A 27815-nucleotide genomic window follows, 5' to 3' on the forward strand; every position below is an offset into this window, starting at 1 on the left:
TGTGCCACTGAGCTAAATCCCCAGCCCCTATAGGCTTTATAATGTTACGTTAGACCATATACAACTGCCAATATTCAACAGTTTTTAACCTAAAAAAGTGAGTTTCATGTTATTTGCTTGAACATGTGGCCTCTGGACACATGCTCTACTATCTGTTACTTATTTTGGTATTCCAAAGCTCTAAGAAAGCTTTGTTCAGGAAGTTTTCAAATAACCATACATAAAGTCCTGAAATATGATACATAAAAAATTTACAAATGCCTCTACTTGTTTGCATATATTCATATATAAGGGTGTATATAAAACAATTTTCAAGCATCTCTACCTGTGTACGTATGTGCATATATGAGTGCATATGTGTATATGAGTATACATAAGCCCAACTAAGTCCAAGAAATGAAAAGGAGAAAAGTTGACCTGATTTGAATGCCTCCCACGCCTAATTGCAAGTGAAACTCTTTTCAGATCCTTTTATTTTGGTTTCATAGCCTTGAGAACTTTGTAATTTTATATGCATTAGAGGAAATAAAAACCACTAATCCAAATTTCAATCACAATTATGAAAGTCTTACCATATTATTCTCTAAACAGGGCATTTTCAAAAATCCTTTCTATTTCTACTGTACCATTCTAAAACATATCATGTTATTATTGTTCTTTATGCACATAAACACTTCCTGCAAGCCGAATGGGAGCAGGGTCATCACTCACAGATTTGCAAATATCTCCGTGATCAGCAGCTCAGTGGTGTGACGCACAGCCATCCTCGGTGTCGCCACCAACAGGAGGTCCGTGAAATAAGCTCCTCTCAACAGCGTTGTACCTGTGGAAGAAAGTAGCTCAAAACCAAGTACGAACGCCGTTTTGTGAAGAGATGTACACTTTTTACGCCAGCTTTGATGACCACAATTATAGGCTCTCTGCCTAGAGGGAAAAAAGAGAAGCAGGGAGGAAAGGGTTTCTGATTCTCTTACCATTTGGTAGGAGAGAAAATATTGCAGCGTACATTCTTGTCTTGACCTCTGTAAGGCTTCCTGCATGACAAATTATCCTGTTGAATGAATATCTAGAGATTTGGTTGATTTTTATCTTCTTTTTGTTTTCCTTTCAGTGTCAGCACTTCTTTTTCTTATTCGACTGGGCAAAATTGGACAAACATAAATTTTAGATAGGACCTGAGATACTGACCTCTTAGCTCACGGTAATGGATAAGCCGGGATAGTTTCTAGCTACAGATGACCCCAGGGCCTAGGCTTTTGCAATCATGCTTATGACAGTAAATGGTGTTGTGCTTAGAAGAAAAGAGAAAGAAGGGAAGAGAAGGCAGGATTAAAGACATCTTTTGGTGTAAATCAGTACGGAAATTCTTCCAGGAACTAAAACTAGAAATTTAATTTGACCTAGATAGTCCCCTTGTAGCTATCATGCTAAAAGTGTTAAAGTTATCATATTATAGTGATATAAGCATATCTGTGTTTGTAAGAGCACAATTCACAATGGCCAAATCTTGAAAGTAGTCTATGTGTTCATCAACAGATGAATAGATAAAGATAATGTGGTATTTATACATAATAGAGTACTATTCTGCCATGAGAAAGATAAACTTAAGTCATTTATAGGAGAATAGATGCACCTTGAGACCATAAGTTAGGTGAAATAAATCAGACAGATATGATTAAATATCACATGGTTTCTCCTATAAGTGAGCCCAAATTATAAACAAAAAGTAAAATAAATGATTGATACTAGGAAGTAGGGAGACAGCTCTTTCTCGAATGAGAGGGGGATCACAAAATAGAGAAGGGCGGAAAGGGAGTGAAAAAGGAACAAAGCTGTGTTAAGTGCATGTGCTTACTCTGATAGAGGAGGAGTAGAACTTCCAACCTGCTGGATGTCCCATGTGCCAAGTTAGTGTCTCCTGAAATCAAAGAATGAATTCCAAGGAATAAGAAAGGTTTATTGGGGACTATGAACAGCTCCTAGGAGGCAAGAGGAATCTTGAATGTGTACTTCATACAGTAAAGTCACAATGTTGGTACCATGTGGGTCAAACTCAGTCATCTTACAGGATTACAAGTATAACTGCTTAGCTAATATTGGTCCATAGGGAAGCTGCACATGTCACTGACATCATGACTTTGGCTTATTTTTGGCCAAAACAGGAACATTTTGAAAGGCGGTGGGTACAGGTGTTCTGGTCACTGACCTGGGTGTTAGTGGATTCAAAATGAGCAACTGGGCCTCAGCCTCTGTAGTGCAGTTCTTTCATAGAGTGGTTGCATTACACTGGGATCTCAGAAGGAACTGGCTAATTTGCATTATAATTTCCTTGAAAGTAGGATCTTAGTGGTGGGTTGGCTGCATTTGACATTGCATGAGGAAATTAATTCTTTTTTGCCCAAACTCCTAGTTCACTCTCTCTTCTTAATTGTTATCAATATGGCTGATCACCCTACTCCATCTCACACCTTCCACTGCCTAACTGCCTTATTCACAGGCTAATGAAACTAATGAAACTGTCTTCTACAACTCTACCCAAAAACGTAAGCTTGATGTATTGCAAACATATACTAATAAGAACATAAGAAAACAAGGAGATTACCTTGCAAGAGGACCTTTGGTTGTCCTTGGATATCTATTGTATTAATGTTCTATATTAATGCAAAAGGTATGAAGGAATGAAGATTTGTTATGCATGTACTTTTTATAGAATTAATAGTATTGCTTCACATCTATGACACAAACAAAATGCACAAGAATATCTACTATGTGTCAGGTCCTTTCTATATAGATGATGTCTCCCTATAATGGTATGGGTAACGTATTAGTATTGCTGTCCCATTTTATAAATATAAACAGTGAAATACAGTGAAGTTACTCAAGGTTAGTAACTATCTCAAGATTGCTAAGCTAATAAGTAGCAGATTCAAGATTTTTATGTAGATGTCTCCAGCATCTGAGATATGTACTAATCACCATCTGTTTAATTATTGGAGATTTCAATATCCTTTTGTGATCAGTTCCAATCATGAGTTTTCATTTAAAAAATATTTTCACATTATAATGTTAATTGCCATTATAGAAAATACAGTGAAGGAAAAAAGAAGAAAGGAAGAAATGTTCTCAAAAATCTATACACCAGAGAAAACCACTGTTAATGCTTTTGGACAATTCCTTCCAATAACTCTGTCCACCTGGATTCACTGCTGTAGGACCTACCTCATTATGGACCATTTAGAGTATCTGTAGCTCTAAATGTACGTTTGAGATACATTTGACTTGCGTCATTTTTCTGTCTATACTGAGGACTGTGGAGAACTGGTCTTCTGATATCCAGCAGATTTCTCCTCTTAGGAAGACACATCAGTTACAATGAGCTCTTCTCAGCATGCAATCACTTCTGCTTAACTTACTTTAAAACTCTGAGTTTAAACTTGCTCACTTTCACTTTTTGACTTCAAATTTAAACCACATGCTGATAAGAAGTCTTTGGACTTAGCTAATGAACATATCCCGAAGGCACATGTGCTTAATGACGACCCTCAGATCAGTGTTCACTAATCAAACAACTTGCTCCAAAGCGGGCTGGCGTTCTACAATTAATCCAATTAAAACCAGAAAGCAGGTTGAAATTTTCAAATTAGGCAAAAGCTACTTTCATTCCCCGGTATAGCTGTGGGCAAAGTGCAAGAGAAAACTTAATGCAAGAACATAGTAATTGTACAAGTGTTTCTGTTTTACAGCTTGTGTTTAAGATTCTTATGACTGAGTGGCCCACAGTAAAGTATGATAGGGTATTCTTCGCTGCAAGCAGCACTTCGTTCTGACTCCAGAGATCTGAACTGAAAAGATGCTTCCTTTTATGAGAGTAGCTCCAACACTAGTTATGTCAGGGTAAAGCAGCATCTCAAAGGATACAGAGCGTTCCATCTTTCTTCCCTGACATCTTCACCATAGTGTTTTAATCAACTCAGTGATTACGAGATGACTGGTAAATTTACAAGCATGGCAGAAGGACCTCCATAGTATGTTTCTCTTATCCATGCATGGTAGTCAAGTCTGTGTGCCAATTTGGCCCAGCCGCACTGCTGAGTTTTGCATGAGGGCAGACCTAGGTGCTGCTGTGAAAAGTATCGGTAAGCCAGGCATGGTGGCGCACGCCTGTAATCCCAGTGCTGGGGAGGCTGAGGCAGCATGATCCTTGTGAGTTCGAGACCAGCCTGGGCTACAAAATGAGCTCAAGGCCAGCCTGAACTGCACAGCAAGACCCTGTCTCAAAAACACAACAAAAAACTCCAGGTAGCTAGGTAGCATCTAATATACAGTGAGTAAACATCTCAGAAACATGCCTCATCTTAATTTAATTGCTGCAAGTATACTTTATTATGTAGCTTGATCGGTTTTTACTTTTTAAAAATCAGTCAATAAATATTATATTTCCCATGATAAGGGGTCCAGGCAATGGAGGAGAGCAGGAAATAAGCAGAATAAAGAGATGCCGTGAGAGGAATCTAATGAGCTCTCTGAATGTAAGCATTGTATGTCATAAACATGAGCTGAGATTGTTAATATCAAGAAAGAAGATGAGGGAAGGGGATTTAGAGGAGAGAGGGAGGCAGAGGAAGAGGGAGGGAATTAAAAAAGAAGCAAGCAGTATTATGGATGTGTAGCCGCTCCCTAAGATGATTTAAACTGCGTGTGCTGCAAACATACAAATAAAATGTATAAAAGAAAGAATGTGTGAGTTGTTTTAATAAGAAAACCCATCCAATCAACAATTCTTAACATCCTGAGATAAAGCTTAATCCGGCAGCTATGGGAGAAATATCAGAGACTAATCAATGTACAGTTGCGATAACTATTAAATGTCATGGAAACATAACCTTTAAGAACTGACCTAAGGGGCTGGGGATTTAGCTCAGCGGCAAAGCGCCTGCCTGGCAAGTGCAAGGTCGTGAGTTCGGTTCCCAGTACCGGAGGAAAACAAACAAACAAACAAAAAAAAAGAACTGACTTAATGTTGAATTAGGGAGACTGCTTACTTAGTAAAAGTTTTGCAGTCTGGAATAGACACTACAGCCACTGATCATTGTTACTATGCAGAACCAATGTGATACTGATGTGCATGCAAAAGTGCTTATGAGCACTGAATTGAAGCTCAGACTACAAAAAGATACAATAAGTGCCCGACTTATCAATGAGTTTCATTTCAGAAGAAAGTTTGTACGTCAGATTTCTTTGTAATCTGACAAAACAAAGCGAGTGCTATACAGTGCACCCGTGAATTATAGACTGTTCCCTTGCACAGGTTCCCAATGTGAATGTTAGTAAGGCTGAACTTATTGTACTGTCTTGGTTACTTTTCTCTCGTTGCTGGGACAAAATAACTGATGCCCAAAATTAAGGAAGGAAAGGTTTATTTTGCTTACAGTTTGTGGAGGTTTCAGTCCATACTTGGCAGATTACAAGGCAGACTGGCACATGGCAGAGAGCTACAGCTCAGGGTGACAGAACACAGCAAAAGCAACAAGCACACACACAAGGGAGGAAATGGCCAGAAGCACAAAAGCCATGAAATGACCCCAAGCAGCCTCTTGCTCTCCCTTACTTATGCAAACTATCCACCCCAGGGCAGGTGCAGCTCTCATACCCATAATCAATCAAACTCTAAAAGCCTGCCCCATGACCGCATGAGGCTTTAGGGGGACACCCAGACACAAACCATAGCATGTACATTAAGCATTAATGTTTTTCTAAATACAATCCACTTCTTCTGGGTGGTACTAGCCCTGGTTCTATATGTGAAAGGCATGCTGACAAGTTACCCAGCACTGTGACACATCAACAATTAAGATCCCAGATTCTTGCTTTATCTGCTAAGATCTGTAATTACCATATCTGTAACTGATATTGATCCTGGTCCCCTTTGTTTCCTTTCTTATAATTGAATACCAATTGCATCCTGGATCTTTCATATATGATTTTATATGAAATCATTACAAATGAGATTTTAAGAGTCCGTTACTATGTGTGGAATTCAGTCAGCATTAAAGCACAAATGCAAATGCAAGTTGGTTTTCATTTCATCCTTGTATACCTGCCACAGTTGATTTCACTATTCTACAAAAAATGAGCATATTCCATACAGAGCTCTAGAATTTTGCTATGGATTTGATTCAGAACATGTGAAATAAGCCACCAGAGTTTTTGGTGGCTTTTAACATAACCTCGTTCTCAAAGGCATACATATATTACTACCAAGTGTTACGGTCTGGAATTAAAGCATTCCCTAAAAGTGGCATGTGTTCAGGCGTGGGGCTTTTGCATGGTGACAGACTCATGGGCTGTAACGTTCATCAGTGGATCAATCCATTGGTGAATCCATGACTGAATGTACCATGAGGAGGTGGGGCTGTGTTGGTGGTGGGTCACTGGAAGGACAAATCCTTCCCAAGCTCCTCCTCTTTCCTCTTGCTGGCTGCTGTGGATTGGGCAGCTCTTCTCCACCATGCACTTCCCCCACGCTCTTTCTGCCTTGGCGCCATCTGACTGAGTACTGAACCCTCTGAAGCCATGAGCCAAAATAAACCGCTCTTTCTTTAAGTTACAGTTGTCAAATACTTCATCCCAGAGGCAAAAATCTGCCTAATGCAGAGAGTTTTCCATAGGAAAGCATAAAATTATATAAAATAATTGAAGTACATATACAAATGACATGTACTTGTTACTTGATAGACCCTTTAATGTATGTGTACATTCTTTGAGAATTGGGTCAAGCATTACTGCTAGATCTCAGCTTCTGTAATGCTGGGTGCACACCTGAGTCTCCAAAGCAAAGCTCATGTCCTGTACAGTTTGTATCTATGACTTTTAATAGTACTTAGAATATAGCTGGAACACATCCTAGAGTATGAGGACCATTTCATAAAATAAAACTGAGAAAAAGGACACATTGTTGTTACATTTTAAGGGTTTTTCTTTTGCAAAAAAACCTTATCTTTATGCATTTCTTTAAATTCAGATTTGTCTCTAAGTTACAATACAGGCAAATGTAGAATTCAGAAACTAAATGGGATTATGCAAAAAGAATCAACTGCTTTCAATCCTAAAGATAACTCACTTTATTTGGATATATGCAAATCATTTAAGTATGTATCGCCATCAGGGCCTTGCTACTTGACTGCACTGTAGGACATTATGAATAATACACTGAATAATTTCTTATTAACCACACAGGAGAAAGAAATATATGCATGAAAATGTTGAAAACATGTATGCAATCAAAATTTATCTTAAGAGTACAGCATTTCCTCAACTGTCAAACCATAACAGCTCTTATTTGGGTGAACATTTAGGACAAAGACAGCATTAATGAGTTTCTAGCACTGTGCCACTTTGATAATAAAACTGTGCATTCCAGTATTAAGAAAAAAGATGCTGCCTCACTGCCAAAAGAAGTTTTGCTTTTCATGATAGAAAAGTTTGGGAGAAACGAATAATCTGATGTAAAAGAGACAAGTGAAAGAATTGTGATAGATAATTTTCCCGCAAAAGGAGCTAAAATGGAAAGTGTGATAATTAAATTAATTAGATACCCCTGAGAAATTAGTTAATTTTTCCAATCTTTTGTACATAAGATGAGGAGTTCAGAATTAATGATCCTCAATGTCCCTGCAAAGTTCTTGCATATTCAAAGGCTTTGTCATCAATTTCTAAAGTGAAACACAGTAACTGACAAACACAGATCACGTTTGGATGAAGCAATCAGGTATATTGTCCTTTATCTTGGTCCCATGCTGAGATAATAGAATATCAAGTATTGTTGGCTTTTCAGAGAAGGCTGCAGGGGAATCTCATGTGAGGGCTTTTTCTGTTGATGCTATGTAGTGTTGGAAGAAAGAGTCCAAATAGAAAAGCTTAACCTTACACAGGAAAGCAAAAGCTCTGGATCATAAAATTACCCATCAATTAGTTTTGCTGCTCTTTTACAATTTTTTTCTTTTATTTAATGCTACCTCACATATTCTGACATTTCAGAGCATATGATGAGCCCAATGCTGGAGTTTATAGTATAAGTCCCACCGTCCAACTCAGCCTTCCAGCTGGTCCTCCTCATCTCACAATGCGTAGTAATTGAAGAGAAGATCCACTCTACTTCAGTGACCTTTAACCTCCTTCCTGACATTCACCCTTTTTTTGTGTGCAGTGACCTCCAATGATGGCTCTGGACTAGACCAGATGGGATATTAGCAGTAGTGATGAGAGTAGAGACTGGATAATCTCTTGCATGTGAGTGAGATCCAGGAGTCACAGAGAATGGTAGATGAGAAATTCACCTTTCTCAGCTTTCTCATTCTCTATAGCCTCCTCTCAGTGAAAGGCTTACAATCCACAGCTGGCATTATTGCTAGCAAGTACTCAATCCAGCCTGTATATGTCTCTCCTTTTCTCTATCTTTTTTTTCTCATTGGGAATAGAAGTACTTATTGATATTATCCTGTGGTGGAGTTATCATCCCAGATCCACATTTTCACATGTGGGTATCGTTTGTATGTGTGTGTGTAGGGACATAGATAGTTTATATTTTTATTTTATATGCTGCCAGAACAGCACAAGCACAACTGGCCCACTGGAGAACACTACAAATTATATCTTGACTGTGAGCTAAAAGTTGTTATACATGCTATGTTGAGAAATGTGTCAATATGATTTTATTATAATAGAGTAACATAAACAGGGAGTGTTTGATGATCAGAAATATAAAATGTAGCAGAAATTAATAAGTGACATAAATCTGTTTTGCCTTTCTAGCAACCACACAACTTTTCCTATTTAACATTGGTCATGTGGTTGACTATAAGCTTGTCCATGTAAAGATCCTATATTTGATCCTCATGAACTTTTTTCACGTTTATGGTTTGGAGAACTGATCAGATTTGCTTGACAATATTGTGTTAGAAATGTTAGGAAGGGTAGTAAGAAAATTTCCTATCATCTCACTCTAGGATAATCACTTTTCAGGAGTGTTAGGGAAATGTTCAGGTATCCAGCTACTTACAGTACAGCCCATTGAGCTACCATTCTGGTGGACAGGTTGGAGGGTTGAGTTCAGAAATACCATGGACCTTGTGATGACTTTCAGGAAGCTAGCTCTAAAGTGATGGAAAATATTTTAGCCAGGAAACAGATACGGCTTAATTTCTATCTTCTTAAATACATGAGTAGATAGACAGTTACACGTACAAACGTTAAAAATTATTTGAGTTCCAGAGGACCATGTGTTTATTTTTTTTGGGGGGGGTTTTCTCCGGTACTGGGAACCGAACTCACGACCTTGCACTTGCCAGGCAGGTGCTTTTGCCGCTGAGCTAAATCCCCAGCTCCCTGAGCTAAATCCCCAGCCCCCAGGACCATGTGTTTAACAGATATAACTTAACTAAGACTTCATGAAAAGAAAGACAGCAGCAGCAGCAGCAGAAGAAAGAAGAGCAACAATAACAACAATAAAAGCCACAATGAAAACAACTAGATATTACACACATTTTGCTTGTGGTGATCCTGAGTTTCAATAGGAGAACAGAACATCTGAGGGTTGTTCATTTCCAATCCGAATAGCTGTTCTTTTCAAAATGATTACTTAATGAGCAAAACAAAAATACAGAGTAAGACAAATGTTAGTTTATTGTGTGTCAGAGCATGGCAAGTCATGTGATTGGAATATTTAAGAAATATTATCGAAAGTGGATCCAGAACACAGCTAGGGTGGGAAAAATTCTACAGGAAAAATTGTCAGAGAGGGACTTTAAAATAGGCATGATGAAGACATGAAAAATGTTGTAGTACACTTTCTTCAAGGGGTAAAGGAAAATTTCTAGACAGAGAAGGAAATTATGAGAGTGAGTCAATGGGCTTTTAAGAAATACAAATATATAAATGATAAATAATTAATTTCAAGAGATCAGATAAGTTGAAACACCTGAGAAAGGGATTCTTAAGAAAATGTGTGCAGAGGAAGTTTAAAGTACACAGAGAAGAATTCTGCCAACACAGAATTCTACATGCAGAAAAAAGTATGCTTAAAAAATGAGTGAAGTACAATTTTTCAGAAAAACAGAAAAAAAGAACATTGATTTTTAGCACACTTGTGTTAGAAGAAATGTAGAAGAAACATTTTTCAGAGCAAAACCATATGGCATTAGAGGCTTAGATCTACACAAATAAATGAACTGCTCCAGGAAGAATAAATATACAGATGGTCCTCTATAGGGTAACTCAACATTAGTAGTTGTTTTTTGTTGTTGTTGTTTTTTAGACTTTGCAATAAATGAAATCCATACCCTCTTAATAAGAAAACTATCTCATTTATGAATTGTAAACTTTTCCTTGGCAAGTAGAAGGCTGTGGGATCTTCTCTTTCTGTTGCAGGACAATAGCAGCCAGTCACAATGATCAGTTGGTTGCATGACTGGCTGGTAAACAATTGATACTCTACTGTATTATGAGCATGTTTTAGATCAGTGGTGTCAAACATTTTAGAGGTTTCAGTAATAGGAGCGGCTTGTTGCTGAACATGTGAGATAGGTTCACCAGTGTTTCAGATACTGTTTTTATGTTCTCATATCTCATCACACCAAACATGCGCGCATTTGAGATATTTATTGTTTTCCTAAAAACTAGCTTTTTGTTCCGTGATTCTGACCAACTGTAGAAGAGGTTATAATGTTCTGATATTGAGGGACAGCCCCATTGTAAATTAAGGAGCATCTGCACAAATATATGTTTTCAATTTTTAACTAATATTAGAAACAATTGGCTGTTGAAAGTAGATCTATTAACAATGAAATGCAAGGTTTATGACATATGTAGAAGTTAAATATGTAAGAAAACTCAGGTAAAAATAGGAGTTTCTACTTCAAAGTATTTAAGTGAAGGTTTCTTATAGTTCCAATGTGTGACATAAAGCTACTAGGGAATATATGTATATATCCAAATGTGTATGTATATATACATATGTATATGTACATATACATGTATGCTATATATTTACAATTGTATATTTTAAGCAGTACAGCAAAACCTAAAAACTACAGAGCTACAGTTAGTAGGTAATTGAGGAAATAAAGTGAAATCTAAAATAGTTTTATCATATAAAAATAAAGTTTCACCTATAGAACATCCACTATAGGAAATATGATTACTGAAGTAAAAGAAAAATTATTCTACATATAAGTATAAAAATGACAATACCTCATGTGTAGATATAATACAATTTTTAATAGGTAAACAAAATTTAAAACATTACAGAAATGATGAGTAACACATTTAAAGATGTTAGAACACCATTAACTATCACAATAATGAAAATTAAAGCCACAACTGTATATTCCTATATGCAAACAAGGATGGAGAAAGTTTAAATGTCTTGCTATATTTAGTTTTGGCTGTATTGCTTAAAACCTATGTTTAGGATTTCCTGTACTGCTTTTATATATATATATATACATATATATATATATATATGTATATATATATACACATATATATTTGCTAGTAGCTTTATGTCACTCAACGGAACTATAAGAACTCTGATTCATTAATGCTAAATTTGTAAAATCACACGGCCATTTGGAAAGCATTTAAGCTATTTCCTACCTGGTAGATGTTAACCTACCATATGATCCAATCCACTTTTAAGGGTTTACTCAAAGAAGTGAAAGAAAATATCCATATTCCTGTGTGTACATAAATGTGCATAGAACTTTCATTTCTATTCGTCAGAAATTGGAACTATCCTAAGTCTGCAACAACAAGTACAGTTGTGTTACACCAGTATGATAAAGTGTTTCGGATTCTACTGTGCAGTTAAAAGGCATTAGCTATGGATATATGATGACACAGATGGATTTAAAAATAACTATGTTGAGTGAAATGTGCCAGGACCTAAAAGACTATGTATTCACTGGAGATATAGTTCAGCGCCAGCACTTGTCACATAAGCACCAGCCTGGTATGTGATATACAGAACCAAAAGCAGACCAACTCTTCACATTACTAAGTGCATAATTTCACTTATACAAAATTCTTGAAGTTCATGCCTCTTCGTAGTGAAGGCAGAGGTTGTTCTTGAAGTCAGGTTGAGGCAGAAGAAAGGGATTTAACTGTTCAGAAGGAAATTTTTCAGAGTGATATGTGTGTTCATAACTCAATTCTGTCATGTTTTTGTGGCCAGATGTTTACATTAAGATTATTTAATTGTATTTTTTAGAAGATCATTCTGGTTTTGGTTTTCTCTGGTACCAAGAATCGAACTCACGACCTTGTGCTTGCCAGGCAGGCGCTGTGCCGCTGAGCTAAATCCCCAGCCCTAATTGTATTTTTTAATTCTCTACATTTTGTCACATGTGAATTTTTAAACATGTTATGGTCCAAACTAAATATATTAAGTACTCTTAAGTACCTCCGTAAAATAAGACTCAACAATAGAAATAAATTCTATGTAACAGTTTGTCAATCACAGCAAAGGCATTGTTGAAGGAAAACAAACGAGGCTCAAAAGCTACACAGTGTGATTATATTTATAGAAAATTCTAGAGAAACGAAACACTGCAACCGAAAATAGAGCAATGGTTCCAACTAATAGCAGGGAAAGGGTAGATTGATTATAGAGCAGCGGGAGGGGGCTCCTTGATATTCTACATCTTTTCTATCTTAGTGTTTGCATAACTGTTTACATCTGACAAGACACAAAACTGTGCTCCTGCAGGAACTGCATTTTTCCTACATAAATTATATGGCAGTAGTCCTGCTTTAAAGATGAATTCTAGGTACCTATAAACAATGGTTTCTCTTATTCCCTCAAACAGCTGCATTCATGCAATCAATAATCATTCTCTATGCTCAATGCAGGAAGCAGGGTGTGCAGGCTTAATACACAAAAAGATTTAAATATGAATTCGTGCCTTTGAGTCTACTTCAATACCTTTCTGTTACAGAAAAGCATTTTATTGTGCTGAACTTGCACAGTGAGTCTGTGGGGAAGTGTGTTTTTGTGTTTAAAATCAGGCACCCTTAACTTTTGCTCTCAGAATGAAGAAAAGAAAAATGGAATCAATTATAGAAGGTTTACATCAAATGTATTTGTGTATTTGATTGATCATGTGCATTCTAAACAAATGCTCCTCAGCCTTCCTCAGACACTTTCATAAATATTGAAAATTTCCCTTCCCTGTGTATTTATATCGTGGTCAGCAGTAGCACATTTTATGTTTCCTGGATACGGAATTGTTTTCTGACGTCACATGTGGTTTATCTCATCCTCTACTCCTCCTCTGTTCAGAACTTCTCCAGCCACCTTTCTCTTTGTCATTACTTGTGTTCTGTTACAACCTTTGTTTTCAAACCAGGTCATTATTTTAAATATCTACCCTGTGTTTGTGACTCCTGTACTGATCTCAGGACCATGACTCACCCCCTTAGATTTACACAACTGCTGCCCTGTGTAATAAGGAAGCCATTTTGACCATTTTGCTAAGGTAAATAAAAGCTAAACTTTCACAAGTCCCTTCTACTTTCTGAGAGATCACCTCTGAAATAGTTATTTTAGTCATCCAGGATAAAATAAAGAAAAATGAAACCCAATGTGTCCAGCATTCAAACTCCATTCTATTTGCCATTCCTCCTTCAAGAAATTTGGCAACATGCCTGTTAGAACTTGTTCATTCTAGTCAAATCTGTGTGGCTTCATATCATGTATTTTTAAGATGTTGCAAGGAAAAAAATATAGCAAAGGAAACTCAACTGCATTGCTGCCTTTGCAGAAAATAGCTTTTCCAGATTTTAATTGCACAAGCCGTGTCTGGTGTAAATGAGCATTAACAACCATGCTAGGCTGAGTAATGTTTCCCCAAAGATATTCTGGTTGTTCAGAACCTGTGACTATGATACTAATATGGAGAAATGGACTTTGCAGACGTGATTAACTTTTTAAAAATCTCCTGTATACCATAGAGCTAATTGAGGACAATCTGGCACTATAATTGTCTTCCTTTTACCGAATTAATCATTATTATTTTGAAGTACCTCTCTGGAGGATTCTGAAGCATGGTGGGTATGTGCTCCTTACAGCCTATATTAGTCACACATTCTGCATAACAACACCCAACATCACAGTGGCAGATGAAAGCAAATTTACACAGTCTCACAGATTTTAAAAGAAGAGTTCCTGAGAGCAGTTTGCATTATGATGCCAGGCAGAACTACAGTCCTCTGACCACCAGGCTTGGAGGAGCTGCTGTAAGTGCACAAGCTCACACACAGGCCAGGTGGCAGGAGGCCTTCGCTTTTCACAGGGCCTCTTTCTATGTCGTGTTGTTGATGTTGTTTTGGGTAGTGAGGACTGAAACCAGGGTATTCACACTGAGATACACTGCCAGTCTTTCCTTTTTTTTCTTTTAATGTTTAAGGCAGGGTCTTGCTAAGGGGTTGAACTGCCCTGCCTGGGCTTGGAGTTGGTGATCGTGCTGCCTCTGCCTTTCAAAACACTGCAATGGCAGGTGTCCACCTCCATACTGGGCAGGTAAGACTGTTTGATTAGTGTGACAAGGAAGCTAGCTCCTCCAAGGGTAAGGGATCCAAGAATGAGCAAGAGTCGATGTTACTTATAACCCCAAAGTCTTTACAATTTCCCACCTCAGAAACAAAGGTCGTATTTGGAAAAATCTTTGAGGACGGGTATGAGCTCTCCCAGTCAGTCAGTCAACCAGACAGCCTTGGCAGCCTGAAGGTTTTCCCGGCACCCCAGCCCTTACTGATCTCAAAAATATTAACCACTGCTACTTTCTTTGCGAGTGAAATCTGCTTGTGAATGATAAAGAATAAAAGGGTAGAAAATGAAGATCCCTGATCACCCCTGATCATCCAATTCTCCTACTCAGAGTAGAGAAATGATTTGATCTAAGAAGGGGGAGTTGGACTGAAGATACAGCTCAGTGGTACAGCACATGATCAACACACAGGGCCTTGGGGTATATATCCAGTATTAAAAAGAAAAAGTTATTGGGAGTGGGATATGTGAGCGTGTGTGCATGTTTGGTGCATGTGTAATGTTGAACACTGTTTCTTTTTCTTTTTAAAATATTCATTTATCAATTCTAAGTTTTCTGCGAATTTCTGCATTTCCACTAATTAAGACAGAGTGCATCACCTAGTAAGTGATCTTTGCTGGTGGGTTTTCTGGTGTCTAATGTCTCTTGCTGAACATCACAGGGAGAGGGAGTAAAAGATATTTCAAAGCATTTCAAGCAAAAGGTAAAGAAGGTGGGAAAGATTTCTCTCAAATTCCTATTATTTCAGGGCAACGTGCAGGTGAATTGCTGGCTTGCTTTCCTTTAGGCTAAGAATGCCCACACATGGGGAGTACTCCCAATTTTATAGTTCTTGCAATAAATAGTCTTTGACATGAAATGGTGAGTGTTGAAAGGACACAGATAGGGCAGCAAGAGCAGTTGCTGCAGGCAGTGAGCAGTGTTTGGATTTGGGGAATATTTTTAAGCTAAAGCTGGAACTCAGACATTTCTCAAACACGTACACACAAGCACACACAAACAGCAGCTAAATTTCTATGAAACATATTTTTTGAGAAACTGAGAACTTTAAATGTTTGTTTCTTAACACATATTTATTATCAACAAAATGAGGTGCATTTCTAAAATATCTGAGAAATGAAGGAAATAATACTGGCATCAAAGAACTTAAATCTGGGGGTTGGGGATTTAGCTCAGTGGCACAGCTCCTGCCTGGCAAGCACAAGGTCGTGAGTTCGATTTCTGGTACTAGAAAAAAAAATTAAATCTGAGTAGATTTTAGATGTTTTCAGTGGTGATGTGCTAGGTGATGAAGAATATCATCAAGTTAAGAGGAACAACATGTTACATCATCTTTGTTAAGAAATTCACAGTAAGGTCTACAATAATGCAGTGATCATGGGACAAGAGACCTGAAGGGTGGCTTGTTTTATGCCATTTTAATCACCTGGTCTGAGTTTAGAACCTGATTTCTTGCTGGGAGTGGTGGTGCAGGTCTGTTATCCAAGCACTTGGGAGGGTGAGGCAGAAGGATCATTGCGAGTTTGAGACAAGCTTGGGCTACAAAGTGAGCTCAAGATTAGCCTGAACTGCATAGTGAAGACCCTGTGTTAAAAAGTCAAACAATCAGAACAACAGCAAAAAAACAAAAAAAAAAACAAAAAAAAAACACTGATGCCTTGCAAGTACTTGATATGCAGTAACATGGTTCTTTCCTAATCCTGTGGTTTGCTTCTGCAGCACCTAAGAAGGACTCTACTTGCTCAGCAAAAGCCCACATCCTCATTAGTACCAGATTTACTTGAGATAATGTCCTTTTTACTCAACTTGAATCCATTGATTGTGATCATTAATTACACTCTTAGAACCCATTCTGACGTGGCAGGGAATGTAACGTGGTCAATAGAGTGACATTTCATTAGAAAAAACACACGGGTCCTACCCCATACACGAGGAATAATCATTCAGATTATATCCAGCACAGGATGTGAACCTTGAGTTTCATTTTCAAATTCTGCCTACCTCAGCCCTAAAAATACAAAAATGAATTTTTCAGTTAACACAGTCCATCCTCCTGTACGTTAGTAGCTCTTCCTACTCTGTACCTTGTAGCTTGTGTAATGCTACCATTATCCAGCAAGTTGCATTCTCTAGCAATACAGCATTTACCAAATCCCCCTGTGTCCTCCACCACAGATCAAACCCCGTCTCTGTCTGCATGTCACATTACCTACTCGGAGACCAGGCACTGAACACACCCTGGTTTAGGCTCCCAGTTTGGACCTAGTGTATGAATACGACTTGATCCTTTTTTTCCCATCCCCCTACCCTCCTTTCAACTCCTTTTCCTCTCCTTAATTACAAAAGCTTTGTTTCCATGTCTTCCTCCTTTTCTAATCACGTTTTCCTTTTCATATTTAAAGTATTATCCTCTGTTACATTATAAATTATAAACATAGTAATTTCAGTTTTCGTGCTATTTTGAATTCATTCAAACTTCCTCAAACAAAATGTGCTTTTTTTTTTTTTTTTTTTTTTTTTTTTTTTTTTTTTTTTTTTTTACTGTTACTCAAATGGAAATTGTTCAGAGCATTTCTGGCTTCAGTTGGTTTCTGGTTTCAGTCTTTGTTCTTTCAATCATCGTAACAGTGTTTCTGAGACGTGGTGTGCGTGGAGCCACATGGTGCCAGCCCCTTCCTGTGGTAGTTACTGTTGTCAGTACAGAAACACACAGCCTGGCCTGGCCGGAGGATCACCTTACGCGATCACTCCTACATCCAGAGAATGGTGTCGTCTCTCTCAAAACCATGTGAATCAAACATAAAAGGGAATTGGGTTTTCAATCAAGGAATTTATTTCAGATAAGAGTGTGATTGAGGTATTAAACACTAGGCAAATAACACTATTTATGTCCACAAAATGGAGAAATTATCATGGACCACTTAGCTGGGCATAGAACTCTTTTATATTGTTCTCAAGTAACTTAGTCCCCGCCACACACATACGTACTTGGAAAAATATGAAGTTCCAGCAGCATCCCATTTAAATCTGTTCTCTAAGTCCTCCATCAGCTCCTCCATCTCCTAGTTTCCACTCTAGTTAGTCTGTCTGGAAAGCGCCCTCTGCCCTTTCTTCCAAAGAAACTTCTACCTGTAATAGGGAAAATCTCTTATTCGATAAAACCACTTCCATTGTGAAATTGTTCTTGTCTCTCAGGCGGAATTAGTTGTCACCTGTTTGCTGTCTACAGTGACACTTTGTACGGTGCTCTATTTGGATCCTAATTGTGTGGTATCTTTCAGTTTACATTGCCTCTTTCACTATAGATGGAATTTGAAGTCAAAAGACCTCCTTTATTCAATCTTGTATCTCTAATACCTAGAGATGTCTGTGAATACTGGACCTCAATAAATGTGCACTAAGCTATTAACTACAAGAAAAAGCAAGGGATGCAGCATTCAGACTTGACCTTGTAAGTGAAAATGATGGGACACGTTGTCGGATAGTCTGTGAAAGAAGATTAAACATTTTTAGGGAAAAAAAGGAAGTGGATCACATTCTCTAGCCAGAACATCTTTTATTCTTAATCGCCTATGATTATAACTACAGTTTTCTAAAGAGTAATTGGCAAATGTTCTCTGGTATGAAGGCAAATTTGCTGCCACAGCCGCTGATCCTCAATGGTTAAATGGCTTCACAGTAAATGGAAGTTAACCCTTTAGAGGCCTTCCAGTAGTCTGAAGACACATCATTGTTGTCCAGTGATGTGAACTTTCTCTTTACTGACTTGAAAAGCCATCAAAAAGTAAAGATGAACATGTAAGTTTCGTGCTTAAACTGTCCAGCCCAGGTCATGGCATAAACTCTGCTGTGTTTGTTTCCCCTGTACGGTGTGGGGAAGGAGGTGGAAGTAGATGGGGAGCCATAACTTGAGGACACGTGTGGGACTGGGCAAAGAGAATGGGACTTTGAAGGTTGCTAGAAGCCTGTAGCGGGTAACTATCCTTTGATACTTGATTATAGAATTATAGTGTTAGATGTGATAATGAAGATCATGTTTCATTTTCACAGATTAAATAGCACAGGGACGTTCTGCAAACACCTCATGACACATACCGAATGAGCAGTAAAGCAGTGACATGAAGTCTCTGACACCTAGACTCTTGTATGCATTTATTCATAATGTTTATTCACAATCCTTTAGAAGGGCTTTTAATTGACATGCACTACAATCCACTTGGTAAAACACTAACAGTAGAGAAATGCAGGGATGTCATTTGAGATATTATGTGCATAAAATTTCTCCTGTCTCTTATGCACCAGGTAGATCATTTGAGCATCCTCTTCTTTGAGATTTCTCAAGTAGGGTGTGGTAAATTGCGAATCTCATCCACACTGAGAAATCTAGAGGAAGTAGGGAGTGCTGATGGTCTAAGCAGAGGTTAAACCACCCTCACACTTGCCCTATTTTATTTTGTGCCTAGAATGGCTAGTAACTAGTGAAGACACATTGATGTCCCCCTGTAGAGGACATACGCCTAACACACTTTCTTAAAAGATTACACATCTTATAGGTGCATGCACATGCAGACAAGTGCAAGATAAATGTGGATACAGACAAAAGGCACTATGGAACCAAGGAAAGATTAGCAGGAATACGAGAATAGTAACTTGAGTAAGTGCCTAGACCCATTTCCCCATCTGTATGAAATGATCCTTCAGTAGGGGATGTGTAGGCTGCTATGGCTTGGAGTGAAAGTTCTGCATACAAAGTCACCAGAAGGTGCACCTGGAAGCTCTGCCTCCTTCCTCTCTGCTCCGCTCAGGCCCTTCATACTCCTTGCTTGCGTCAGTCTGTTTGATCACTGATGCTACAGTCTTCACTTAAAGCATTTCCTTCACTTGATCCTAAGAAAAATTCTTCTCTTCTTGCTTCTCAATGTTTTTTTTTTCTCAATAGCTGGAGAGAAATGTGTGAAGTTCTTACTTAGCTACTACTGCATCATGTGCCAGTAAATTGTATTTAACCTTTTATGAGGCCCTTCTTTGATATCTGCGAGCCTGTCGAACTCTTTCATATTCTCCTTTCATCACTTCCTTTCTGTTTTATTTTCCCTGAGCTTCTACTGAGTCCATTTCCCTGGAGGAAACCTGCTGTGCTCCGTGCTCACTTTCCACCTCTCCCTTCCTGCACCCAGGTTCTGCCTCTCCGTGAAGTATTTCATTCGGCTCTCCATTAAACTGTACAGGATACTCAAGAAAGCAATCAGAACTTACCGCTTACCTAAGGCATATGCTTAAATTAATCTTTTGAATGTCCCTTCTATAGGAATGCCCTTTAAAATAGCAAAATTGGAAGAATAAGTCCATTAATAAGTTCTGAGCAACTCCAGAATAGAAGACATTTATCACAGGACTGAAAAAAAATCCCAGAGAAGCTGTCCAGAATTTCTACATATGCCAGAGCCAGCAAGGTCTCAGTTAAAGTATCAGCTCTGCCATTTACTAATCAAGCCCCGGACAAGTTACTTATCCTTTCTAATCCTTGCTGTCCTTCACTGCTAGCTCTAAGTAAGATGACGTATCTAACAATTTTCAACTACTTTAGTTTCAGTCCTTCCTAATATTGCCAGTGGGTACAAAAGGGGAAAGCAAGACATGTAACAATTCTAACAAACTTTTACACATTTTTTCCATTGAACATTAAACCATCAAGCTGTACATCAAACAATAAACCAAGATGAAATTATATTTTTTCCATGTTTCGACGTTATATATTTGACAAAGGCAAATTATTTATAGACGTTAAAGAAATAATACCAATATAGTAGTTATAAGAACATATGTAATGTGGGCTTGGCTATGGAACTTGGCCTTTGAAAGATGTTCATGGGGGGATTCTAAGCTAAGCCCCCTTGCCTTTGCCCTCTTATCTCATTCCCAATAGTTCTGGCATGTTACACAGCAAAATTGATTGTCCCATATAATTAGATTTCACTACTGTCGGCATTAGGATAGGGAGTCATATTAGGGCACGAATACAGCAGGAAGTGAGAGAGAAGGGAGGAATTAATGTAAGGGAGAATCTTCTATGCTGAGGCAGAGTCAGCCACAGTGTAAGGACAGAACAGAGTACAGAAAGTAAGAGGAATCCCTGATCCGTGCTCAGTGATAACAGAATTGAATTCCACCATTCTGGATGATCTTAGAAGCATATTCTGCCCCAGTGCCTCAAGGTCAGGACCAATACCTTGACTTGAATTTATGAGGTCCTAGGCAGAGAGCCAGGAGAGTCTATCTAGACTTCCGAACTGAACAAGTGTGAGATGGTAAGTGAGCATGGTTTTAAAGTGCTGGCTTGTGCCGATTTGCTACCCAACTGTCTTCAAACACTGTAAGGCTCATTTGATGGGAATTCCTTAGACTGCCTCAGGCAGACACTGAGCAGAAAGCAGACGAAGCACTCTCCAGAGTCTGCTTAAATTTTCTCAAGGTCTTGAGTTTATGTCCTGACTCCCAGGTGAGTGCAGATACATGTGAAATGGAGAGTAAGCTGTAATTTTTAATGCAAATTGAATACGATGGGAAAAAATGAGGAGGGCTTGTTTCAACATCTTTTCATCTTTTTGATTAAATTTGCAATTTTGAGTGTAATCACTGTCTCCCAAATTCTATATTTGTAATATAATGAACCTTGAAAGTTTACAGAGTATTTAACCGGATTATGCTTAGAGCCACGTAACTGACATCAAGACAGCGTAATAATAATATGCTAAGATAAGGAAAAAGAATTAGGAAAAATACTGTGAAAAAAATACAGAAAACCAGGAGGTAGTACAAATATGATTAAAGCAAACCAATCTTAATTACTAAAATTGTCTTTGGAGTTATAATCATTGCCAACTATTCAGATATGACTAGTTTCCCAACTGATGGGCCACCTACATCTTTGACATTTAGCAAAATTGGCTTCTAGGTTCAATACTATATACAGTAGAACACTTAAAAGTGGTCCTAGCAATTCCTAAATCTGTGGATTATTTTTTCTCATTCTATTTTTAATGAGCTATGATAATGGTTCTATTTTGCTTTCTGAAGCTTCCATTTCTTTTCCAGTAAAAGCTGGAAACTGTTTTCCTTTGCTCTAACATTAAACTTATAACATTATTGTGAAAGAAATACATCAACAGTTTGGGGCAACTCAAAAGGTTCTGTATAATATATCAACAGCTTAAAATTTAGTTATCCTTAGTTTCAAGAGATCTCAACCTTACTCCTTGTAGAAATTTCACCTAAAGTCTCATAATTTAAATCCTTTATTTATTGAGTATTTTTGCCTCTTCTAAATCAAAATCGCATAAACTTCTTATCCAAAATGGATTAAATATTGTGCTGTGTTACTCCTATATTATCATTCTTTAACTATATTTCTTTGTTACTTTTTTCTCGTTGCTGGGAAAAAATACCCAACACCCAAAATTAAGGAAGGAAAAGTTTACTTAGCTTACAGTCTGTGGAGGTTTTAGTTCATACTCGGCTGGCTCCAAGGCAGAGTGGCACATGGCAGAGGGCAACCGTTCATGGCAGCAGAAGACAGCAAAGCAACAAGAGCAAAGAGTAAGAGCAGCTGCAAGCAGCCTCTTTCCCTCCCTTACATTGTATTTAAACTACCCTCCCCAGGGCGGATATAGAACTCACATCCATAATTCCAGCACTGGGCCATGGATCAATCATAAACTCTAGAAGCTCACTTCATAAATGTATGAGGCTTGGGGGGGATGCCCAGACACAAACCATAACACTATAGTACTCTGTTTCATGACCAAGGTAGCATAAAGGGAATTTCCTATTTATGAAGCAGTGAAGCAGATAAAGCTGTTATAGTGATGAATATCAGAATTAGAGGTTGTCTGAAGTGGGCAAAGCCCTCAAAGAAATTGTTGGAAAAGACAGAATGTCCTATAAATTGATTGAAAATTTACAAATATTAAGCATTTCTCTTCAAATCCATTTGAATAATTAAAAATAAATTTCATTGTCATTGTGAATAACAAAAGAAATTGAATTTCTTTAAAGTGGTGAAAATTAGACATAGTTCATAAAATAGTAAGGCAAAAGAATGTGGGTAAATATGCAGGATATTTGTAATAGCAATTTTTATTATAATGAAATAAAATGCAATACATTATTCTAAACATGATGCATTTTTAGTTACTTTGCATGCCATACCCATTTGATGAGGTAAACATAGTAATCCCCATGCTACATGGTATCCCAGGGTGGGACAGAGAGGGTAAGCACCTGACCCAGCCTGAGATGCCCTGTTCAGTGTAGCAGGAGGCTCTGCGACAGCTCATGTAAGCAAACGCATTTCTCCCTGCAGAGAGCTAGCTCACACCCAACACTCCACGAAGAGAGTAGGCAAATTCCCACTAAAGAAACAAAAGTAATAAAAATCAACAAACTTAAAATAGATGTTGCTGACTTTTCATATTTTTTCTGGGGTCTGTTGAAATCAAGGTACAAGAACAAGGGCTCTCTGATTCCCACAAGAAGTATTCGAGTCTGAAAATTTGGAAGCTGTCACACATCGGAAACAGAATCTGTGTTACCGTATGGGAAGGAGTCCACAGGGACGAAGTGGAAATCAAGTCACTACAAAAGAACTTCCCACCTGCTCCCCTGGTGAAAGAAAGAGCAGAAATGAACGTCTTGTGGGCATTTTGCGTCTTCCGGGTTAATTTGTTTCACCTCCCCCAGGTGTAAGACTAAATGATAGTGCAAGCAGGCTGAGTAAAGAGCACATCTGAAAGTAGTTGAAGGGAGCTTGCACCCACTGTGGGCTGGTTTTGTGTCTCAGGAAGCCTTTGAGGGAAAAGATCCAAAGGCTTTTGAATTTGGCCAGAGTGATGTAGGAGAGAAAAATGAAGACAGGCAGAAAAAAGACAAGGAAAATCACAATTTTAAAATTATATCTTTAGGAAAACTGCAGCTTCAGGACACAGTTACCCACAGTTACCCATATCTGTGCCCGTTTGGGGTGTGTCCGCTTCCTAGACTCCTTCGTCTGTCTGATTTTTTTTTTCTTCCAGGCCCCTCACATCTAAGTCTGTGAAAGATACTTTAGGTATAGAATTTAAACCAGCTGATGAGGTCTGGGGGTCAGGCAGCCTCACCCTAACAGGAAGAAATGGATTCTAACCGTTCAAAGGATGTCCTTCTCAGAACATCTTAGATCACTGGTCTTAAAGCATCCCTCCAAAAACCCTCATTTCTCCACAGTCTGGGGACACAGGGAGGTCTCTCTGGGAGCCTGCATGTATGTTTTTCCACTGCACATCTCCCTAGCTCTGCCTAATAAAACCTGTGCCTCTCACTGACACGTCCTCAAATTATCTCTCCTGCACAAGAATAAAGAATCTATCCATCTGCCGGTTGAGGACCCCTCCACAGCTTTGGGGGAGCTCCTCAGACCCCGCTAATGTGATCTCTTTTGTATGTGGCACTTTAGATAGTCTCAAATTTGCTACATTGCACGTGAGAGTTTGGATAAAGCCAGAAATTTTTAAAAACCTGTCACTCACTTTATCCACTTCATAATATTTATGCAATTTAAGCTGTTAGAAAAAAAAATAACACTCTTGTATAATCATAAAAATAGATACATACAATCTAAATATATCCTAGATATATGTGAAAACCCTCATTTTATAATTTTTCTTTAAATGCAGCAAGTTTAATATTGATATCTATAATGCCTTTAGATGAGAATCAAAGTTATTTTAAAATAGGAAAATTTAGGATTAATGTACAGGGACAAAAAGAAGGTAATTGAAAAAATATATATATGATTTTAGCTGCCTCTCTTGAATACTTATTAAGCATAATATCAATTAATTAGATCACTGTGAAAGTAGGAATCATATGAATAAAAGATCACATATTTAAAATAAAAGTCACGTATTTAAGAAAAGTGATACGTGAGCCAACATAAAAGAAACCCTCTGAAATTTCTGTTGTAATAGTTACCACTTTCAAAGTTTTTGCAAAAGTGCAATGGAGATGAAACACATCAGTCTTGCCCACACACCTCCTGTTAAGGCTAGCTATAAAATTATTAGTATGTTTTCAAAGTTAACGGCTCAATTCTTCTCAGATTTTCCTCTATATCCAACCGTATTTCTGAATGCCAAATTGTATTGGATTTTCTTTGGTTGTATCTTCTTATCGTCTCAACTGAATGAAAATAAGCTTTCAAAAGGAACCACTTACTATAGTCTTCAGGTGTGGAGCTATTCAAAGAGAAAGCAGTAAAAGTTAAGGGGAGCACTGTTTACCAGATGTGTGTACAACTTTCAACAAGTCAAGAGACTTCTGACTTTTCTTTCTTATCTACAAAATGAAACAAGTATCATGCCTGCCTTCCCACATTGTTTCATAGTTTGACTTTTGCTTTTAATATTTCACAGGCTCATAGGAAGAGAGCTAACATGGTGAGTAAAACCAACATAAGCTTGCACAGTTCTTGGCCTTATATTTGAGTGCCAAAGAAAAAAATGAACAACTGAACATGGGGAGGGGAGAACATCCTAAACCATTAGGGGCAAAATATGAAAGTGTTACCTGGGTACCAAGGAAAGTGAATCCAAGAAAATGACACAGACACATATACTGTTACAGGTAGTAACTTATTTTTTAAGTACTGGAAATACTTTTGTATGAAGGAAAAAATGACATAGTCCTAACATGTGGATGAGAAACCTCAGAAGAAAACTGCACCTGACTTGGAAAGCAACCTCAGGCTCATCTTCAATGCATGCACAACACTGGACTGGATCACAGATCAAAGTGGAGCTGCCAGGAAATTCTCCAGCCCAGCCAAATACCGGCTCAGGGGCTTATTGGGATGGTACTGTTGATCCAACTTTCTAAACATTCCAGGAAAAATATAGATGAGACATCCTCTCCACCAACAAGAAGCAGCATTATTTACTCCAAAGGGATAAACAAAAGTCTGGTCCCACACAGAAGTCTCAGTGGTAGGCAGTCACTTGGAGCAACTTCCTGGGAAAGGGAAAGTGCTTGTGGACTGTATTTGAGAAGTATTCCCTGGTGTTAGTGACATGGGTGGAAACTCCCGGCCCTTTATTTCCCAATGCTATGATATCTATTTAATGAATTTGCTACTTCTCAAGCAGAAAATATTAAGCCAGCCTCTACCTCAGTTCTATGTATCAAATACACACTGTTCAACATGCAAAAAAGGCTCTACAACCTCTAACAATTATGATCACATCTGCCCCAAAACTGACTTTCTCCCACCCTCTTTACTGGGCAGGTAATGGGATATCAGTGGGACTAAACTCTACCCTATAATTTGCCCATGGTGAAGCAGCTTTACAGATGGATTTGCTTTAATCATTTGTTTGCCCGTCTTTCTGATTATTGTACTGGGTTTCTGGAGAAATGAAGACATATCCCCCTCCACTGTAAGTGGTCAGAGCAATACTCTAGGTATTGAAGCATTTAGGGAATGAGGAAAAGAGGAGGTGCTGTCAGAAATTATCCTCCTGACTTTCTGGTGGTACAAAGTGGAGGTGTTTCTAATCACTTTCCCAGGGGCAACTGCAGCTTCTGTAAGACAGGTCTTCAGTGTGATTTTTAAGACAAGTCTCAGCAAGAAGCCTCTTTTATGGCCTTATGTTTTCAGGATACAGCTGGCAAGTACAAATTCAAGATATGATATCCTGTGGGCCTTGCAAGTGGTGTGTGTTCTTACAGCTTTAAACAAGCACCTAGCAGCCCCGCAGCCTGCCCCACCCACGTCCATGCGCAATGCAGGGCTTGCAGAGTAGTCTATGCAGACCCCTGGGTCCATGTGCTTCAGAGAGTGCCACAATGAACACATGTTAGCACAGATGTGAAGTCTAGCATGATTGCTTCTGCACTCCACTAGTTTCCTGTTGAACAGCAACTTCATATATTTGCTTCTGTTCTCACAGAATATAAAGTTGATTCTGTGTATTTTTAATCATTTGTTTTTCTTTTAATCACATAATGTCATTTGTTCCTACAGTCACTCATAGCAAAAGTATACTGCTATCTGTCACAAATCCTTCCTGAGCATGGGGATTTCTCTTCCAAATGGTTTTGATCTACTTGTGGTGGTTAAAGTGGAGTTTGCACTTGACTGACTTAGGGATCCACCAAAGGAATTGATACAGCACAATTTTGGGTGGGTCTGGTGGGTTTTGGGGGTGTGGTCTTTGGGTCTGTTTCTGGCTCTCTACCTTTGTGTGGTAGCTGTCTTCTGCTCTACTTTCCAGTCAACATAAGCTAAGCATCTGTGCTCCTGCCATGCACTTCCACTGTGTTTCTGCTTTGCAGCAAAGGGTTACAACCAAGAGCCAAATTGAAGCTCTCCTTCTTTAAGTGGTAGGTGCTGGTATTGTGTCCAGCAATGAGAAAACTGATAAATACAAGAAATTGTTACCAGGGAAGCAGGGCTGTTGCTGAGACTATACTTGATCACATGGTTTGGAAGCTTCTGGAACTGGTGTGCATGAGGAGCCAGAAAGGTTTAGTAATGCGGGGTTCAGAAGATATAGAATGTTATAAACACACCCGATGGGTGACGCTTAACAGAACTCAGAAGATGAGAGTGTTGACAGGAATGGAGTCAATAAAGGCCAGGCTCAAAAGACGAGTTTAGAACTCCATGAACAAGCATGGAGGACAAGCACAACAAAAAGAAGCAGAAGTTACAATTTGTAATAAGGTTCAAGTATCCTCCCTCATTCTTCTAGAAATCTGGTTGATAAAATGGCTCTTTCTTCATAGAATGTGTCATTTTTATCCCATTTTAACTAGCAATACTTGTGACAGTCTTTACCAGAGAGTGTCTGCCTATCTGTTTTTTAAAGTCATTTTCCTCAGCCGTAATATTTGATTTCTTTCTAGATACCATGATTAACAGTGGAAATATCTGCTTTTTCAGAGAAATCTGTTATTAATTTTCAAATCTGTGGTCTCAGCTAATGAAACCTAGCAGACTAGTTACTCTCAGATAAATAAGCTAACCTTCTAGGATTTTTGGTCTTGTATGGCATTCAGTTTACAGAATATTAAGATAAAATTGACACCCCAGACCCATTTGAGAATTGAAGAGATGAGGCTTATCACGTTGTGTAAATTTTCCCTGTCATTTTGCTAATCAGATGGCATAAAATTTAT

The 27815-nt window shown here is 38.3% G+C and overlaps 1 pseudogene; it reads right to left on the minus strand.

Moving 5' to 3' along the window:
- Nucleotides 1-27815, minus strand: part of LOC102007760 — a 112469-nt pseudogene that overhangs the window by 31792 nt on the left and 52862 nt on the right.

The sequence above is a fragment of the Chinchilla lanigera genome, unplaced genomic scaffold (genome assembly GCF_000276665.1).
Source record: "Chinchilla lanigera isolate Chin_1 unplaced genomic scaffold, ChiLan1.0 scaffold00075, whole genome shotgun sequence".
In the NCBI taxonomy this organism is placed as follows: Eukaryota; Metazoa; Chordata; class Mammalia; order Rodentia; family Chinchillidae; genus Chinchilla; species Chinchilla lanigera.